Source organism: Oncorhynchus keta, unplaced genomic scaffold (genome assembly GCF_023373465.1).
Source record: "Oncorhynchus keta strain PuntledgeMale-10-30-2019 unplaced genomic scaffold, Oket_V2 Un_contig_1690_pilon_pilon, whole genome shotgun sequence".
Classification (NCBI taxonomy): Eukaryota; Metazoa; Chordata; class Actinopteri; order Salmoniformes; family Salmonidae; genus Oncorhynchus; species Oncorhynchus keta.
In genome coordinates this window covers 1,512,358-1,530,000 of record NW_026280186.1, presented here as the reverse complement: position 1 = coordinate 1,530,000, position 17,643 = coordinate 1,512,358, and the positions used below count along the sequence as shown (strand labels likewise).

General features: G+C 45.1%; 1 long non-coding RNA gene across 1 annotated transcript in view; it reads left to right on the top strand.

The window, feature by feature from the left end:
- Positions 1-17,283, top strand: part of LOC127919544 (uncharacterized) — a 21,096-nt gene extending 3,813 nt beyond the window's left edge. Inside the window, exons 2-3 of the long non-coding RNA XR_008103270.1 lie at positions 14,724-14,781; positions 15,869-17,283. This is a non-coding gene — a long non-coding RNA (uncharacterized LOC127919544). The remainder of the gene's footprint in view (positions 1-14,723; positions 14,782-15,868) is intronic.
- The last annotated feature ends 360 nt before the right edge of the window (positions 17,284-17,643 follow it).

Here is a 17,643-nt window from a genome sequence, read left to right as displayed (position 1 = left end):
CGCTCTTATTGTATTTTGGGGGTCCAAGGTGATCTTCTACTTTATTGTAAAGATATACAGTACTGACTGACTGGCTGGTGCAACCAATTTTTTTGTGTATATTGAGACAACTATTTTACAATCTGTACAATACTGTATTGGTTGTAGAGAAAGCATCCATTAGACTGAAGTCGTATTGCTGCCCTAAAATGTCTATAGTGCAGTGACAGAACAATTACAGGCCTCTGTCTGTGTGTGTGTGTGTGTGTGTGTGTGTGTGTGTGTGTGTGTGTGTGTGTGTGTGTGTGTGTGTGTGTGTGTGTGTGTGTGTGTGTGTGTGTGTGTGTGTGTGTGTGTGTGTGTGCTCCTCTCTCTCTCTAGACTCCACGCTCAGTCTGTCAGGGAAAAGTACCAGGATGTTTCTCTCTCTTCCTAATTGGTCGACAGTGTTGAATCACCTGTCTGAGGAGTAGCACCATCACAAAGCCTTGTTTCAGAACACACACACACACACACACACACACACACACACACACACACACACACACACACACACACACACACACACAGTGGGTTAGAGAGAGCGAGTGTGTTGTCACTCTTCCTCTCTCCTCTTCTTCCTCGCAAGTCTGCCAAAAGATGTCACACTCACAAGCTACGTTCATGCGCAAACAAATTTGTGGCTGATAGTTCAGTCACTTATTCTGTGTTTGGAGATATGGGAGTATTAGGCAGACATTTTTCACATATAATCAGAAAGTTTTAGATGTTCGTAACATATATATATATATATTTTTTTTAACCTTTATTTTATTAGGCAAGTCAGTTAAGAACAAATTCTTATTTACAATGACGGCCTACGAACAGTGGGTTAACTGCCTGTTCAGGAGTAGAACGACAGATTTGTACCTTGTCAGCTCAGGGGTTTGAACTTGCAACCTTCCGGTTACTAGTCCAACGCTCTAACCACTAGGCTACCCTGCCGCCCCATATACCTTACCTCTTGCACTTCGGAGATGTAGCTATTTAACAGAGCTGGTTTGGAACTAGGCACACTCGTGTGCTGAGTAAACTTGCCTAAGACCTGAAAACTCAGAGGGCTAACATCAGAGGACCAACATAATCTCATGGTACCCAGGAGACCGGGTTTGAATTACAGTCTTTCATTGTCTATTTGTTTGTGTTCACGTCCAGGACACATAAGCTTATAGCAACAACCGACGTACCTTCGGAGCACACATTATAGCAAGTGTGTTATTAAACATTTTCCTGATAACCCTCATTACCTTAATGTCTGCTCCCTTTGGACAACTGTGTGTGCGCATGCATGTGTTCATGGTAATGTGTGTGTGTGTGTTTAACACAGAGATGTTTAGCAGATTACTACTAATATTAAAATAAAAATATATATTTTTGGTGTCGTTCTCACAGATAAACGGTTTCTACTTTTTGAGGCGAACCATTTTATTTTGGCACTTCAGTGTGAAAATGACATGGAGAGTTGAATTGTAGCTAAACTATATTGAAGATTAAGTCTAGATATCGTGATCTTTACAGATTAAAAACAGGCATTTCTTAGTTAAAGGCCTCAACTGTCACCTTCACACCCCCGCCCTGTGCTCAGTAGTGGAAGGGACCAACTCCGAGGCCTCATCGCTCCTGAGATATGTGACAACTGTTCCAGAGTCAGGCCTGGGCCGTTGACACGCAATCTCATTCCAGTGACAGAGAGAATAGACTGTCAGGGTCCTCCCCTGGTCTTCTCTCTCCCCCGGTGTGCCGTGCCAATGAGAGATGGACCAGTGGGCTGAGACAAATCAGATCTAAACCTAACGGCAGACATGACAGAGAGGGGGGGTTGACAGAGGGGAGAGAGGATGAAGAGAGGGGAGAGAGGATGGAGAGAGGGGAGAGAGGATGGAGAGAGGGGAGAGAGGATGGAGAGAGGTGGAGAGAGGATGGGGAGAGAGGAGGGAGAGAGGGGAGAGAGGATGGAGAGAGGGGAGGGAGAGGATGGAGAGAGGGGAGAGAGGATGAAGAGAGGGGAGAGCGGATGGAGAGAGGGAAGAGAGGATGGAGAGAGGGGGGAGAGGATGAAGAGAGGGGAGAGAGGAGGGAGAGGATGAAGAGAGGGGAGAGAGGATGAAGAGAGGGGAGAGAGGGGAGAGAGGATGAAGAGAGGGGAGAGAGGAGGGAGAGAGGGGAGGGAGGATGGAGAGAGGGGAGAGAGGATGAAGAGAGGGGAGAGAGGATGAAGAGAGGGGAGAGAGGGGAGAGAGGGGAGAGAGGAGGGAGAGAGGGGAGGGAGGATGGAGAGAGGGGAGAGAGGATGGAGAGAGGGGAGGGAGAGGATGGAGAGAGGGGAGAGAGGATGAAGAGAGGGGAGAGAGGGGAGAGAGGATGGAAAGAGGGGAGAGAGGATAGAGAGGATGGAAAGAGGGGAGAGAGGATGGAGAGAGGATGAAGAAAGGGGAGAGAGGAGGAGAGAGAGGATGAAGAGAGGGGAGAGAGGAGGAGAGAGGGGAGAGAGGATGAAGAGAGGGGAGAGAGGATGGAAAGAGGGGAGAGAGGATAGAGAGGATGGAAAGAGGGGAGAGAGGATGGAGAGAGGGGAGAGAGGATGAAGAGAGGGGAGAGAGAGGGGAGGGAGAGGATGAAGAGAGGGGAGAGAGGATGAAGAGAGGGGAGAGAGGATGGAGAGAGGATGAAGAGAGGGGAGAGAGGAGGGAGAGAGTGGAGAGAGGGGAGAGAGGAGGGAGAGGGGAGAGAGGATGAAGAGAGGGGAGAGAGGAGGGAGAAGGGAGAGAGGATGAAGAGAGGGGAGAGAGGAGGGAGAGGGGAGAGAGGATGAAGAGAGGAGGGAGAGAGGGGAGAGAGGAGGGAGAGAGGGGAGGGAGAGGATGGAGAGAGGGGAGAGAGGATGAAGAGAGGGGAGAGAGGATGGAGAGAGGGGAGAGAGGATGAAAAGAGGGGAGAGAGGAGGGAGAGAGGGGAGGGAGAGGATGGAGAGAGGGGAGAGAGGATGGAGAGAGGGGAGAGAGGATGAAGAGAGGGGAGAGAGGAGGGAGAGGATGAAGAGAGGGGAGAGAGGAGGGAGAGGATGGAGAGAGGGGAGAGAGGAGGGAGAGGGGAGAGAGGATGAAGAGAGGGGAGAGAGGAGGGAGAAGGGAGAGAGGATGAAGAGAGGGGAGAGAGGAGGGAGAGGGGAGAGAGGATGAAGAGAGGAGGGAGAGAGGATGGAGAGAGGGGAGGGAGAGGATGGAGAGAGGGGAGAGAGGAGGGAGAGGATGGAGAGAGGGGAGAGAGGAGGGAGAGGGGAGAGAGGATGAAGAGAGGGGAGAGAGGAGGGAGAAGGCAGAGAGGATGAAGAGAGGGGAGAGAGGAGGGAGGGGAGAGAGGATGAAGAGAGGAGGGAGAGAGGATGGAGAGAGGGGAGGGAGAGGATGGAGAGAGGGGAGAGAGGATGGAGAGAGGGGAGGGAGAGCATGAAGAGAGGGGAGAGAGGAGGGAGAGGATGGAGAGAGGGGAGAGAGGAGGGAGAGGGGAGAGAGGATGAAGAGAGGGGAGAGAGGAGGGAGAGGGGAGAGAGGATGAAGAGAGGGGAGAGAGGAGGGAGAAGGGAGAGAGGATGAAGAGAGGGGAGAGAGGAGGGAGAGGGGAGAGAGGATGAAGAGAGGAGGGAGAGAGGATGGAGAGAGGGGAGGGAGAGGATGGAGAGAGGGGAGAGAGGATGAAGAGAGGGGAGAGAGAGGATGGAGAGAGCGGAGATACAGGCATCAATTCCAGGGGAGAAATTACCTCAAGGAATATTTCAATTTTTTCATCATTTGAAGACCTGGAGGTGACCTTGACTTGATGTTTTAGAGAAAGTAGTTTTTGTCATTTCTGGTAGATGGATTCAGTTCAAAGCGGTTCAATTCATACGATCTTGAACATTGCTCATCTTGGATGTTATTACCAGGTTGTGACAGTTTGTGTCATTCCCGGTGGGCAAGAAGTAGTTGAATTAATGTCAACCTGAATGTCATCCATCTTGGAAGAGACGTTCACAACGAGTGTCTGAAGTCATCTTGCTTTCACATTCTCTGTTGCTTGCCAATTGGCTTCCGCTGCTGTTAACAATGCTATCTTGACGAGCATCAGTATGTTATCTAACAGTTTGATCAATGATCAAGGGACACCTCCCAGAGTTATATTGTCTCCAGTAACAACATCTATCTGGTCTCACCAAAGTCAGATACCATCTATCACAACATAACAGGGACGGGAAGAGAGATAACACATCATTAAAGGTACAGTATGGGATCTGGGAATCTGTTCCTCAGTTCAATTCAGGGCTGCCGTTTTGTTGTTTTTTAAAATCCCAGAATGTAGCTTTAAGATAATGTAGGATGTCATAGCTAAGCAGGCGTTTGGCGTTTGGCATTATTCAACATTTTTATCACACCCCCTCAATGTAGTTTCTAATCTTTTCAGTGCCTGGGGCGTTCATTATCTGTTTGTTTTAAGGCTTTCTATGTTTCAGACAAGATGGTATGTACAGTTGAAGTCGGAAGTTTACATACACCTTAGTCAAATACACTTAAAGTCAGTTTTTCACAATTCCTGACACTTAATCCCAGTAAAACTTCCCTGTCTTAGGTCAGTTTGGATCACCACTTTATTTTAAGAATGTGAAATGTCAGAATAATAGTGATTTATTTCAGCTTTTATTTCTTTCATTACATTCCCAGTGGGCCAAAAGTTTACATACACTCAATTACTATTTGGTAGCATTGCTTTTAAATTGTTTAACTTGGGTCAAACGTTTCAGTTAACCCACTGTTCCTAGGCTGTCATTGAAAATAAGAATTTGTTCTTAACTGACTTGCCTAGTTAAATAAAGAAAAAAATAATAAAGAGCTGGTCTAACTGAGTCAGGTTTGTAGGCCTCCTTGCTCGCACATGCTTTTTCAGTTCAGCCCACAAATTTTCTATGGGATTGAGGTCAGGGCTTTGTGATGGCCACTCCCTTGACTTTGTTGTCCTTAAGCCATTTTGACACAACATTGGAAGTATGCTTGTATCATTGTCCATTTATCTTCCTGACTGATGTCTTGAGATGTTGCTTCAATATATCCACATAATTTTCCACCCTCATGATGCCATCTGTTTTGTGAAGTGCACCAGTCCCTCCTGCAGCAAAGCAACCCCACAACATGATGCTGCCACTCTCGTGCTTCATGTATGGGATGGTGTTCTTCAGCTTGCAAGCCTCCCCCTTTTCCTCCAAACAGAACGATGGTCATTATGGCCAAACAGTTCTATTTTTGTTTCATCAGACCAGAGGACATTTGTCCAAAAAGTACGATCTTTGTCCCCATGTGCAGTTACAAAATGTAGTCTGGCTTTTTTATGGCGGTTTTGGAGCAGTGGCTTCTTCCCTGCTGAGCGGCCTTTCAGGTTATGTGGATAAAGGACTTGTTTTACTGTGGATATAGATATTTTTGTACCTGTTTCCTCCAGCATATTCACAAGGTCCTTTGCTGTTGTTCTGGGATTGATTTGCACTTTTCGCACCAAAGTTCATTCATCTCTAGGAGACAGAACGCGTCTCCTTCCTGAGTGGTATGACGGCTGCGTGGACCCATGGTGTTTATACTTGCGTACTATTGTTTGTACAGATGAACGTGGTACCTTCAGGCGTTTGGTAATTGCTCCCATGGATTGAGCTAGACTTGTGGAGGTCTACAATTTTATTCTGAGGTCTTGGCTGATTTCTTTTGATTTCCCCGTAATGTCAAGCAAAGAGGCACTGAGTTTGAAGGTAGGCCTTGAAATACATCCACAGTTACACCTCCAATTGATTCAAATGATGTCAATTAGCCTATCGGCTTCTAAAGCCAAGACGTAATTTTCTGGAATTTTCCAAGCTGTTTAAAGGCACAGTCAACTTAGTGTATGTAAACTTCTGACCCACTGGAATTGTGATACAGTGAATTATAAGTGAAATAATCTGTCTGTAAACAATTGTTGGAAAAATTACTTGTGTCATGCACAAAGTAGATGTCCTAACCGACTTGCCAAAACTATAGTTTGTTAACAAGAAATTTGTGGAGTGGTTGAAAATGAGTTTTAATGAGTCCAACCTAAGTATATGTAAACTTCCAACTTCAACTGTATGTGCTCATCCTTTGATCGGGATGGATCTGCGATGTGTCTGAGCCAAATGCCTGTAAGCATAATAATGATGTATATTTTCACTGGAAAATGGATAATCACGTTTGTTACTTAAACTTGACATCGGAATGATTGGCATCAAGGTCAAACGCCTGATTTCCTGTGTATAGCTGTAGCATACTGTCTGCTTCTCTGTACTGTAGAGAGATTTCTTCCTCTTGATAGGACACCATTACCAGCAGCAGCCTGCAGATAATGGCTACTGTATCTCATTACCCCCCATTGCTAGAGCCCAACTCGCTATTTTCCTCTCCTCTGCACGGTTACAGCCAAATAACATTTCATTACGGTTTTGGTCTTGGCTCTAAGAGGAACGTTCGCTGCAGGCGAAACATATAATTGCGAGTGTTTCTTGCTCGACTTTTAGTCAAGAAAAGGCTGGCGTGACTTCTGAGGCTCTGATTGGTCTGTCTTTCCAAGGGGAGGTCATGGATACATGACCTTGGTGCTGAGGTTGAGGGATTTACTGCAGTGCTGTTGTTCAACTGGCGTTTGTCAAGAAGCGTGTGTCCGTGTGTGTGTTGAACTGGCATTCATCAAGAGTACTCTCTAGTTGAGTTGTGTGATCCCCCTCCTGCCTCTTCTCCCAGCGCTGAGATAGGAGTGTGAATCTCACTTCGGCTGCACCGTGTTAGAAGAGCCCTCGTTGATCACAGTGAGAATGAGATGCTATGGGAAAGACAGGGACGAGGTGCTATCTCACAAAGACATAGATGTTATACGGGAAGGAGATATCTTCTGTATCTACTAACGGCATAGATGCCGCCATTATGACATCATCGCCACATCTGTCTGCATTGTGTTCATCAGAAGAATGTCTTTGTTTTTTTTGATGACATGTTTTCTGTCTTTAAAGCGTTTCTTTGGTAGATTACACAAGACTGGCCCTTCGCCTATTATTATATATGCCATTTAGCAGACGCTTTTATCCAAAGCGACTTACAGTCATGTGTGCATACATTCTACGTATGGGTGGTCCCGGGGATCGAACCCACTACCCTGGCGTTACAAGCGCCATGTTCTACCAACTGAGCTACAGAAGGACTATTCCCATATGAAATAGAACAAAAGCTTTAGATTGAAGGGAAATGCAGCGATGCAACAGCTACTGAAGAACTGCATGAGATAGAGAGGGCAAAATAAGAGTAAACGATTGATCTCCTAAGGAAGTGGATAACCAAGGTATTGAGTTGAGACTGTGTGTGTGCGCGCGTGCGCGTGTGTGTGTGAGAGATTTGTTGAGAGAAACTCATTAAAGTTAGACCCTGGGCACTAGAAGAAACGGTGGTAGAGTGGTGTATTGTGGGATGCTCGGAGGCTAACGTTGGGGTAACACTGTCGCCAACAGTGGGGAGAGGTTGCCAATAACGTGGTCCCTTCCTTGTTTATAATTTATCACCAATGAGAGGTTACCGTGGGCTACTGTGTTTGTCTCCGAAACTAGGACAACAGCAGTTTATCTTACAAATGTACGCTTCAATATTTAATTTGCCTTTTGAGAGTCATTTCTGAAACATGCCTCTGTACAACTAAGAAGGAAGTGGCCATTTTTGAATACGGGGTCGTATTCCTTACGGCACTTAACGGAAACGTTCTGAGACAGAAAAAACAAAAAAGAGCATTTCTTGTTGGATTCTTAATGAGCATTACTTATAAGTCCAAGCAGACCCTCCCCGTGCTAGTCTGTTTTCGTCCGTGTGGTGCCTAATGAATACAACCCAGAGTGACCATGAAGTGACCATCTTTGAATGCACAGGGTTATAGCCTATATTAAGCCATGAAATGAGGCAAACAGATTAGCACAATTAGTTGATGCTGAGACAGTAATACAACTACATTGGAATCTGTGAGCTCCCTCTGACACCCGACACTCAGTTCTATTTTGAACTATTTCATTTATTTCCGAATAAATTAGAGGTTCTTCTCCACTCGAGTGGAGTGGAGGATCTCGGCAGATTTACCAGGCGTGAAGGAATACTGTTTACTGTGTGTGTGTTTATTTACCTCTACAGTGTGTGTGCGTATTGATGTCTGTGTGTCTCAGTCTGTCTCTTGATTGGAGACAGTGATAAGTAGAACTGATATCAGAGGAGCAGCAGAACTGAAGAGAGGCAGGTATCTAACACACAAACACACATACACACAGACCATTCTGCTGTATGATTCCCAATCAGAGACAACGATAGACAGCTGTCCCTGATTCAGAACCATACCCGGCCAAAACATAGAAACCCTGACCAACCAAACATAGAGAATAAAAAGATCTCTACGGTCAGGGCGTGACAGTAGTGTAGTGGTGCATTGTGGGATGCCCGGAGACTAACGTTGGGGTAACATTGTCATTAACAGTGGGGAGAGGTTGCCAATAATGTGGCCCCTCCCTTGTTTATAATTTATCACCAATGAGAGGTTACCATGGGCTACTCTGTGTGTGTGTGTGTGTGTGTGTGTGTGTGTGTGTGTGTGTGTGTGTGTGTGTGTGTGTGTGTGTGTGTGTGTGTGTGTGTGTGTGTGTGTGTGTGTGTGTGTGTGTGTGTGTGTGTGTGCGTGCATCTTTTGATGTCTCTCTGTCTCAGTCTGTGGTTCTTGATTGGAGTCAATGATAAAGTAGACACACGTACACACACACACACACACACACACACACACACACACACACACACACACACACACACACACACACACACACACACACACACACACACACACACACACACACACACACACACACACACACACACGCGCACACACAAGCGCACACACACACGCGCACACACACACACACACACACACACACACACACACACACACACACACACACACACACACACACACACACACACACACACACACACACACACACACACACACAGCCCCAGGCAGCCCCTGGTGAGTTCTCCGCTCCAATCACCCACAGTCAAGCTTCCGTAGCCCAGACAGACTGTGTGTGTGTGTGTGTGTGTGTGTGTGTGTGTGTGTGTGTGTGTGTGTGTGTGTGTGTGTGTGTGTGTGTGTGTGTGTGTGTGTGTGTGTGTGTGTGTGTGTGTGTGTGTGTGTGTGTACAGCCGGATACAGAGTCCTGGGCTTAGCAGCAGACAGCCGACAGGACCAAACTGTGGAATTCACTATCATTCAGCTCTCCTGTCACACAATTGAACTGTGCTACGGTGTAAAGATATCATATTTACTGTATGCTGTAACACAATACAGTATCTTACATTACTAACATATACATTACATACAGAACAGTAGATGTCATGTTTAGCATTCAGCCCTCCAGCTATGCAATGCACTGCAACTGGCCTTCATCCTATGAGTACTAACTAGCTTCCTGGAATCACTCTCTCGTTCTCATCTGCATATGTAACACATTTGGATGCCCTGAACAATACATACAGTACCCTACAGTACAGAGACAGAGAGGATAGTGAGAGAGAGAGCGAGACAGAGAGGATAGAGACGAAGAGAGAGAGGAGAGAGAGAGCGAGACAGAGAGGAGCGAGAGAGAAGAGAGAGAGAGGAGAGAAAGAGAGACAGAGCGAGAGAGACAGAGAGGAAACAGTGAGACAAAGAGGAGAGAGAGAGAGACAGAGAGGAGACAGAGAGAGAGGAGAGGTGAGAGAAAGAGACAGAGAGAGAGGGAGAGAGAGAGAGGAGAGGTGAGAGAAAGAGAGAGAGACAGAGAGAGAGAGAGAGAGAGAGAGAGGGAGAGAGAGAGAGAGAGAGGAGAGGTGAGAGAAAGAGACAGAGAGAGAGACAGAGAGAGAGGGCTGGATTGCTACTCCACAACGTTATGTAAAGGAGATAATTCTAGCTTCCTGGAATCACTCTCTCGTTCTCATCTGCAAATGTAACACATTTGGATGCCCTGACCAATACATACAGTACCCTACAGTACAGTACATAGATGCAGATGCATTTCTCCAACGATGCCCCGAGGCATCAGTGTTCTTTTTCAGCTCGTACTCCTTTTCCCCTGGTAATGTAGCTGGACAGTTCATGTACTCTAAAGGTTACATTATAACCTATATTCAGCCTAGTGATGCTGTAGTGACATTTTAGTTATGGTAGATGTTCAGCAGTTGGTAGAGCATGACGCTTGTAGCGCCAGGGTAGTGGGTTCGATTCCCGGGAACACCCATACTTAAAATGTATCCAGGCATGACTAAAGCGTCTAGTAATTGGCATATATTATATGTAACTGTGTTCTGCCTAAGGGGTAGACTGACTTACTGATAGACAGACTGACCGCTAGCTAAGTGGAAGCACATCGACGGTACTGACTTCAGACGAGTGTGGGGGGGCCGTTGAGCAGAATGGACACTACAAACACCGCTGTAGCTCGGCCACCTTCCCCCACAAATGCGGATGGCCGCCAACGGCCGATGCAGTGGATTGAGACGCAGCCCGTGCAAAAATGATATATCTAGTTTAAACTGAAGGATTTTTGAATGGGATTTTTAGTATTATGTTACTTAGATTGACACACCGGTGAGTAATAGGAGATGGAAGGGAGTTCCATGTGATCATGGCTCAGTATAATACTGTACGTTGCCCGGGAATTTGTTTTGGATTTAGAGACTATGAAGAGACCCCTGGTGGCAGTTCTTGTATGGGTGTCCGAAATGAATGTTATTTGATCATGCAGACAATCTCGAATTTTCGTCACAGTACTTATTTCTCATGAAAACTAGAAGACATGCAGTTCGTCTCTCGTCAACCAGGAAAGACTATCATGCATGTTGGTGATGTTAGTTCTGTGTGTGCAGTTAAGGGCAAGGTGTGCTGCTTTGCTTTGTACCAGCTACAGCTTTGATAGATCTTTCTTTGCTGCACCTGACCATGTCACCGGACAGTAATCAAGATGAACAGTTATTTAAATGAATGAAATGATGGGACAAGACCAGAGCCTTAACAACTACAGTTGATTTTTGTGTAAAACAAAAATGCCGAACTTCTGCAGACGAGAACGTCTTCAATAACAGACGTCTCAACTACTTTGTCAATATGACGTGACCATGATAACTGACTGTCTGGTGTCATACCTAGGAGTTTAACTTCCTCAACGTGACCATGATAACTGACTGTCTGGTGTTATACCTAGGAGTTTAACTTCCTCAACTTGACCATGATAACTGACTGTCTGGTGTCATACCTAGGAGTTTAACTTCCTCAACGTGACCATGATAACTGACTGTCTGGTGTCATACCTAGGAGTTTAACTTCCTCAACGTGACCATGATAACTGACTGTCTGGTGTTATACCTAGGAGTTTAACTTCCTCAACGTGACCATGATAACTGACTGTCCAGTGTCATACCTAGGAGTTTAACTTCCTCAACTTGACCATGATAACTGAATGTTTAACTGGACCATGTCATACCTAGGAGTTTAACTTCCTCAACTTGACCATGATAACTGACTGTCTGGTTTAACTCATACCATGATAACTGGTCTGGTGTCAGTTTAACTTCCTCAACGTGACCATGATAACTGACCGTCCAGTGTCATACCTAGGAGTTTAACTTCCTCTACTTGACCATGATAACTGACTGTCTGGTGTTATACCTAGGAGTTTAACTTCCTCTACTTGACCATGATAACTGAATGTCTGGTGTTATACCCAGGAGTTTAACTTCCTCAACGTCTGATAACTGACTGTCTATACCTAGGAGTTTAACTTCCTCAATGTGACCATGATAACTGACTGTCTGGTGTTATACCTAGGAGTTTAACTTCCTCAACGTGACCATGATAACTGACCGTCCAGTGTCATACCTAGGAGTTTAACTTCCTCAACGTGACCATGATAACTGACTGTCTGGTGTCATACCTAGGAGTTTAACTTCCTCTACTTGACCATGATAACTGACCGTCCAGTGTCATACCTAGGAGTTTAACTTCCTCAACGTGGTCAGTGGCCACGCCCTTTATACACAACTCCAGTTGAGGTTTAGGTCTTGTGTTGTTTTGAACCAAATACAATGCTTTAGCTTGTAGATGTATTTAAGACCAGTTTATTATTAATCTCCCATTCGGATACTGAGGCTTTTCCCGTTGTGTTTTATGTCATTTTGTATTCTATTTTCTTTCTTCTTCTTGTTAAGTTTAGTCCATTGACAATATGTCAACCAATCTGCTGAGCAGCCTGACTAGTTTTCTGCCTGTTTTTCATCATTTCTGGAGCGATAGAAAGGACCGAAGGGGTTGAAGAGTGGGTCCTGCCTGTTTTTCATCATTTCTGGAAAAGGACCAAAGTTGATGTTGACTTCCACATGGAAGAGTTGATGTGTTTCCTGCTTTTTCATCATTTCTGATTTTGACTGGGTCCACATTTAGACATAAATTATATCTCGATTACACATTTTGATAATACACAGGTAGTTTGCAGCCAAGGGTAGGATTGGTCAATCTATACATGTGATAACTTCCTTGAGTTCCTAAACACTGAGGGACAGTTTTCTAAACACAGATTAAGCCTAAATAAACAACTCTTTTAATATAGTGTATTTCAATGCTTTTGAGTCAAAGACTAAAGGCTTAATCTGGGTCTGGGAAACTATCCTCGTCCTGAGCGTCAAAGTGTTTCCTTAGAAAAAAAGTCTCATTGGCTATTGCTCATTCCTTTCTCTCTGTACTTTAGAAGAACGATCAGTTATGTAAAGTCATAATTAGTCTTAGTCCTGAGCTGCATGGAAAGTGTTAGATCCGGGAACCGCGATGTATTAGTGGGACCAGATTCTCTGCACAGCAAATCACGCAAATCTTTTTGAGGAAAAGATAAATGAAGAGCCGTTCCCGCTGAGCACAGAGGTGAAGCTCTGGGAAAGTTAAGCTCCACTTTATTCTTGAATAATCACGTCAACTATTTTTTCGTTACATCATCACCCTATCACAAGCCCGTGTTTCAAACCGTACGATCACATGACCTGTGTCGCATTTCTGAGTTTGGGATTGGCTATTCCGTTTAAGGCAAATTGTTCCCACTCTCCTCCACATTAAGCTGTCATCTTACAAACAGAATGACCCACCTATTACAGAACACAATGTCATCAGCAGTCTGCCTAACCTCCCTCACCTTTCTAATGTCAGTATTAGCGTCTGGGTCAGACTACTGTCAGCTGCTTATACACTTAAAATGGTGTGTGTGTGTGTGTGTGTGTGTGTGTGTGTGTGTGTGTGTGTGTGTGTGTGTGTGTGTGTGTGTGTGTGTGTGTGTGTGTGTGTGTGTGTGTGTGTGTGTGTGTGTGTGTGTGTGTGTGTGTGTGTGTGTGCGAGCATCTAACCTTCTTCGCTCATAACGCCCCGAGGCTCCTTAGTCGTGAAATCAATTCCATTCCACACACCCTGACCTTCAAAACCTGAAGGGAGTTTTCATACATGATCTCTATCCTCACACACGCACACACAGACAGACACACACAAAAACAGTTTTCGCTATTTTCTCCCTCCCGTAGATAACTTGAGGCGTGCGTGATGTGTGGACTAGCGTAGTGGAGGCTTACAGTGGGATTTATTTTGTAGAAGTCTACAGTCACAAGATCTTATGAATAGTTAATAGGCAATAGAAGTCAGCCCAGAGAGCTGGGGGAGAGAATGTGCTGCAAACGTTATTATAGTCACATGGGGAGGACAACAGTGGAGGAGAGAGAGAGTAAACTAAGAGGGATAGTTCTGTACAGTATTGAGACATCCGTGTTAGACAGAACTACGGTGTGCTGTCAGAATGTGTCCTTGTGTTAATGTCATGTATTGTAGATATCTCACATCCTGTCAAAAGGAGTAAAAGAGGAAATGGACTGAACTCCACAGCGCCTTGGTACCTCTCTCCTCTTTCCCCCATATCTCTCTCATTCTCTCCTGTCCTTTCTCCTTCCTTACTATTTGACTGTCTTCACCTTCTCGGTGTTTCATACTGCTGTGTGGCCATCAGATTGTGTAAACCTTTTTTGCGTGTGCATTTGTGCACATCCACACAGGGGGAATATGGTGGAAAACTAAGACAGAACTTAGACAGATTGACAGTTACTTAGCTGAGCCTGTGAAGGCTGGCTGACGTTACAGGAGAGAGGCCTGTCTGGTGGCTGTCAACTGCAGCGCTGCAGCAGAGGGTTGAAACAGGCGAGGGGGGGGACGCCTCAAAGGCTGTGCCCACACAGTCTGGAGGAGAGTTATCACACCAAACACACGATAGAGCGATCTAATAGAACGTTGTGATGTACCATCTATCACTATTAACTAAACAGTCACGTACAGTGTTGTCCCTCCCCTCTCCTGTTTCACTCCCCATCACAGCTGTTTCATTTAACACCCAAACTGTAGAACTAAAGGATCTGGCACTGAGCTACATCTCTTCTGTTTCTCTCTCTCCCTCTCCCTCTCCCTCTCCCTCTCCCTCTCCCTCTCCCTCTCCCTCTCCCTCTCCTCTCTCTCTCTCTCTCTCTCTCTCTCTCTCTCTCTCTCTCTCTCTCTCTCTCTCTCTCTCTCTCTCTCTCTCTCTCTCTCTCTCTCTCTCTCTCTCTCAGCTTTGATGTCAGCTGGATGCTGTACCACCAACTGTAGAAATGTGAAAATATGGGACAGGTAAGGATCATTCAATAGGACACATTTGAACGTTTTTAGTAATTAGCAGATGCTTTAATCCAGAGCGATTTACAGTAGTGAGTACATGCATTTTCATACTTTTTCCCCCCTTATACTGGTCCCCCGTGGGAATCCAACCCACAACCCTGGCTTTGCGAGTGCCATGCTCTACCAACTTTGCTCCCGAGTGGTGCAGCGGTCTAAGGCACTGCATGTCAGTGCAAGAGGCGTCACTACAGTCCCTGGTTCGAATCCAGGCTGTGTCACATCCGGCCGTGATTGGGAGTCCCATAAGGCGGCGCACAATTGCCCCAGCATCGTCCGGGTTTGGCCGGTGTAGGCCATCATTGTAAATAAGAATTTGTTCTTAACTTGCCTAGTTAAATAAAGGTTAAATAAATAACAATGTTCAAAAAATATCCCTTCCTTAAAGTAGCCCTCAGCAAAACTTTACAAAGCCTGTATAAGCAGACCTGAGCCAGAGGGAATAGCTGTGTCATCCTATGAGTCAGAGAGAACGGGCCCAGTGTGGTAGCCTGGTCCCAGATCTGTTTGTGCTCTCTGGAATGCCAATGACCAGAAGACACCACAAACAGATCTGGAACCAGGCTACCAGTGTGGTAACTAAGGTGTACATCACATCAGTTAGCCAATCTGAATGTATAATGATCAAGCTGTGTGGCAGACAGTGAGACTGTAGTGGGTTTATAGTAATGAAGAGATAGAGGTGACCTTGCCATCTTAAATCTTGGCCCAGCGGGGAGGGAGCAGATGACTCTGTGTGTGTGTGTGTAGGTGGCTGTTTTAATGTAATATTGAATGATTCAGCGACAGGACATCCCCTCTCTCCTGGGGGATTGCACACCACCTTACATACACACAATCAATTCTTGATGTTTCATTCTGCCCAAAGATGGGATATAATCATTTCCTGTTCTTTACTTTCTCAGAATTCCTCTCACCCTCTTTCTCGTATTCCCCCCTTTCTCTTTCTCGTTCTCTCTGCCTCTTTAGTCACATCATAACAGTACGTATATCATTGATGCATTCAAAGTATGCCTAAAGCATGTCTTCTTCTCCCTCATAGCTTCGATGCCTCTTCTTGACCACACTGCACCCCAGCTGGGACGTTTGGGGTGAGATACTCCTGCTGCCCTGGCCCAAACAGACACTAGGACAACTGGACACTCCTCTCCAAGATCCTGATGTTCTGTCCCATCCGTCCTCACATACTACTATGTTTTCATTTCTACATATCTAGAGTTCGGGACAATTTGGGGGAAAACTTGGGAATGCTATTAGGACAGATGGATGGCATTCCCAAAGACTGCCACAGCTAAATGGATGAGAGCTAGACTGGATACCGAATATGAGCTCCCTGCCAACCACCAAGACATGACCTACCCCCCAGAGAGGGAAAGATGCAGGGGAAGAAGTGAAAAGAAGGAGAGAAGAAGAGGAACTCTCCTCTCTGTTTACAGATTAATCTCATCAGTCTGGGGTCCACTATCTCTCTCTCGTTCTCTCTATTTATCTATTTTTATCTCTCTTTCTCTCGCTCTCTCCTCTTCCTCCCTCTGCCTCTACCCCTTCTCTCTTAATCTCTCTCAATCTCTCTCTCTTATTATCTCTTTATCCCTCTCTTTATCTCTCTCTTTATCTCTCTCTTTATCTCTCTCTCTCTCCTGTTCCTCTTTCTGCCTCAGCCTCTCCCCTCTCTCTTAATCTCTATATCTTCACCTTCACTTTCACTTTCTTCTTCTCTTTCCTCTCTCCCCTGCTATCTCGCTCTCTCCCAACACCCCCTTTCTCCTTCCACCCCCCTCTCCCTCCCTCCCCCTCCTTCCCACCCTACCTCCAGCAGCCTCCACAGATATTCTTCATCTTCTTCTGTGTACTGAGACAGTAGTAATCTAATGTTCTTCCCCTCGTCTGCAGCCACAAATCTAGATGATAAGATTATCCTATCCTCTCCCAGTCATCATCTCAAACTTTTGTTGACCAATTTCATTAAACAGAGTGAAAAAGCTGAAGTTTGTGTTAAAGGGAAAGTTCCGCAGAATTGCATATTTATATATGTGTTTCCTCACCTTGAAAACAGTTTCTCAAATATCTAATTTTGCTGAACTATCCCTTTTTGAGAAGTTCCTAGGCAATTACCCTCCACCACCAACATGCTGTGTCTTATTACAAAACTACAAAATGGCCGCCAATGTTAGCTTGTTGGGTAACGTTGTAGTTCTAACCAGATACAGTGTTACGGTGTTAGCCTAGTTTTCTTTTTTGTAAAATCTTGCTCCCTTCCGAGCACCTATATTTCCAGCTAGGGAGGTGAGTATACATTCTCCATGTTGTTTTATACAAGAAAGGTAAAGTCAAAGTACATAGTAGTTTATTGGGATTAGTTTTATATATATATATATTATATATAATGATTATTATTTTTGACTGGTATTAGAACAATTATATGAAGATATCTATGTATACAAAATAATAAAGATTCTTTATGTAAACTTTGTTTTTTGGAAAACTTATTTTGCATGATACTACTACAACTATACATGTAATTAAGGCTGGGATTCAATCCGATCGCAGCTTGTAGGCAATGCGACAATTTCTGATTTGGCCAACATATGCCGTGTTTACTGTGAATGCAATCTCAGCGAACGCTGGACCATTTCCTACAACACCCGATCGGATTGAATCCCGGTCTTACCTTATTTTATGCAAGGATACTGTATGTTCTACGTTGTATATAGATGACTAGAATATTAGTGTGCGTTTGTATGAATTAGTCAAAGGTTCCACTTTGATATATAGTAAGTACACAAACAGGACTTCTCTATGGTGATTTAGATGGAC